Source organism: Hibiscus syriacus, unplaced genomic scaffold (genome assembly GCF_006381635.1).
Source record: "Hibiscus syriacus cultivar Baekdansim isolate YM2019G1 unplaced genomic scaffold, ASM638163v2 tig00110637_pilon, whole genome shotgun sequence".
In the NCBI taxonomy this organism is placed as follows: Eukaryota; Viridiplantae; Streptophyta; class Magnoliopsida; order Malvales; family Malvaceae; genus Hibiscus; species Hibiscus syriacus.
This window is the reverse complement of record NW_024062808.1, coordinates 2,259,991-2,263,515: the sequence shown is the minus strand read 5'-3', so window position 1 is coordinate 2,263,515 and position 3,525 is coordinate 2,259,991.

Below are 3,525 nucleotides of genomic sequence, written 5' to 3'. Positions count from 1 at the left end.
TTCATTTGAGAGTGCATCAATACACATTGAAGATGCATCGATGCACACTACCCAGAAATTACATCTTAAGCACGAAATTCACTATCTTTTCAGCTCAAATCTTCATCTTTCACCTCCTTTAATATTCCTAATTTTTACTTGCACTCATTTCTACTCAATAATCGCTTATTTAACCTCCATATCCTCTCATCCTTATGAATTTCAAGAATCAAACCCAAATTTTAACATGTTACAAATCCAATTCTAACACTTCATACATGTTAATTAGATTGATGACAAGTCAAATTCACTCTTAAACCTCATTAAAGAACCCTTTTTCAAGATTTCACTTATTCCTCTCTTTTCTTTAATTCCCTCTATTCTCTTTATCTTATTGTTTCAAAACAATTTAAGCTCTCCTTAAGCTTAATTATCACCTAATAATCAAAACTCAACCTTAAATTTAACCAGAAACTCAAAAATCAGAAAACTCACCTTTAGCTCTTGGTTTTCACGCGTGAAGGAAGAAGAAATATGAAGAGAACTCTAGAAACCACTTTGTTTCCTCTTCTCTTCCACGTGTTTAATATATATATCCATCTTTAATTATTTTCCCTGTAAATGACCCATTTTCCCTTCAATTCATCTAATAATTACTAACATCTTTCAAGTAATATTTCCAAATAATCATTGAACTATTCCATTCTTCTACTTTCGTCACCAAATTCTGAAACTTTATGATTTAGTCACAAACCCATAGTTTAGGATGTTACATTATGGGTGTTACAATCATGCTCCTCAATCTCTTTAGAATAAAGTCACAATGGCTCCTTGTTATTTTTACCTGACATTCTTCAATCCCAATAGCACCACATTGTAACAAAATATGCCCTACATCATTAGGAACATGGTTCTTTCAATGTCTTCGGGTGTGTTTTTTAATCATTTCCGGAGAAGTCATTTTTTCGTCTTCCTTGGATACTGGAATTACATTATCTTAGCCATCCATTAAACTACTTCTTAACTTCTAGAAAAGCAGTTCGAATCTTATCGCTCATATTATAACTTTAAAGATAACTTATGGCTACCATGTTTGTGCCTAATCTTGTTATCTTAGTATGACTAAATATATCCTCATATTCTTGGAACAACACAACCAAACCATGTTATTTTTCAATAGAAAATGTATCATTGATCTTAACCTCTTTCTTCTCTTCATCAAACCTTAAATTCAAAATCTCAATCTTCTCTTCATGAGGCATATGGACAGCTCAAAATCAATCTACAAATCAGAATCATCATTATTAATACCATTGATATCTATGAACATGAAAGGGAAGCGGACAAGAAGATGTGTGTGGGTGGATCGGTGGGTGGGTGGGGATGGGTGTGGGTGTAGGGAAGAGAGAGACTATCCCACATAAAAATAGAAATGATCAATAATATATATACACAAAGAATTAAAAAGTGTGAATGAGAGAGATGTTTGCCAAATGAAAACATAGGATGCATCTTTTATTGAAACCAAATACAAATTGTTTAGTCACCCTTATAAGAGATAAGTTATTGGCCCGGGTATGATAAAATAGGGAAATTGAGTATTCTTCTAAAAAGGTATTGAAAATAACAAGTAACTTTTCAACAATCCAATTGTCAAACTCGAAATTAGGAAGAAGTGGACGATTTCTAGTTCTATTATTCATTTTAGCACCTTTCCCCATTTTGGCACTGATCCATGATCAGGTAAGGAGTTCTGGGTAACATTAGTTGGCTTTGGGTTATTAAAGTTGATGATGTTTTTGTCTTGAAGCCTTTGAACTACCCTCATGAATCCAAGGCAATTTTAAATAGTGTGTCTATTAATACCGACATGGTAATCACATTGAGCATTTTCGTCGTATCATTTAAGGTAAGGTGGTTGTGGAGCATCTACATGAAATGCAAATACAACATGTATGTTATAGAGCTCCTGAAACTATACTTTAAATGTCATAGGGATTATATCAATTAGATCCCTCTCTCTTTCTACCTCTAGCCCTTTTGAATCTTCTCTTAATGGGTTTGATGATGTTATTACCTTTGGCTGAAAGATAGAAACACCTTGTCCAAAACTATAGGTGCTTACATTGTTGACATCACCATCTTTCTTCTTTGGAGTAGGTTGTCTAGAGGATTAATTTCCTTCTATTTTGCCATACTTGATAGCCATCTCTATCATCTCTCCAAACATGATTATGTCGACAAAAGTTCCTGACATGATTTTTGACCATATGCCCTATAAATGGGGCCTTAAGGATGCTCACAAATAGCATTGTTTCCTCTTCTTCATCCATGGAATGATGAACCTGCAGAGCTATGTCTCTCCACCTCTAGGCATATTGTCTAAAGCTTTCATTTGACTTTTTCTCCATGCTATGGAGCATGATCTGATTAGGTCTTATGTTTTTCACATATTTATACTGTTCAAGCAAAGACTTAGCCAAATCCTTCCATGACCTGACATGGACCATGCTCAATTGATTTTACCAACGAATGGTCAAACCATTCAAAGCTTTCTTGAAAGCAATGGATCAATAAATGATCATTCCCTATATACCATGTCATTTTCAGAAAAATCATAGTGATATGTGCCAAAGGACAACTACTCCCATCAAACTTTTCAAAGTTCAAGACTTAAAATTTTGAGGGCAACATCATATATAGGACCAAGCTTAGCTCTTTAGCGTCAACTGTAAAACTCATAACCCGTATACGTCTCGAAATACGAGTTAAAGATGTTACATCAACCTGACAGATATTTGTTGAACATAAATGCTTAAAATTTTATTTCATTTTAAAACATTTCTAGGTCAACTTTAAAACTATTTATTAATAGCATAAAATCATAAATTAATATTTATACATTGAAAACAAATATGTTTTTAAGACAACAACTAGACAGTTTAGTGTTGTTTCACAAACTATTTAGAACTGCCTAAACTTTGATAAATTTTCAAACCATTTAAGACATAATAATATAGATATATTCTATTTATTCATAAATACTGATAGAAATAGACTAGAAAAATAAAATGGTCCTAGTTTACTATTACAGACCACTTAAAAAGAAATATGTTAAATAAAACTAATGACATAATAATTCATGCCACTAAAAGCAAAAGTAACATCATATATGTCTTATTGATACTGATGATAGGTATGATTGTCCAAAAGTTGCTTGAAAGGCTCCTTAATGCACTACATATTCTTTATATGAACCTACGAATGAAATCATCATGCGCTAAGTATAACTTAGTGAGGCAGTAATAGGTTAAGGTGAGATAAAACATAAAAATATCATAAATACGATAAACCATTAAAAATAATTTAAATGAAACATTAAACTTTCAAACTGATTTATTCAAGACAATTTCTTCATCTTAAACCTGGAAATTTATATCATCTCATGATTTTATTTGAATCATGATAAACATTATCAAATAAAATATTCATATCATAATTCCAACCAATTCGATATATTTCATAACTTTCATATTTCATTTTCTC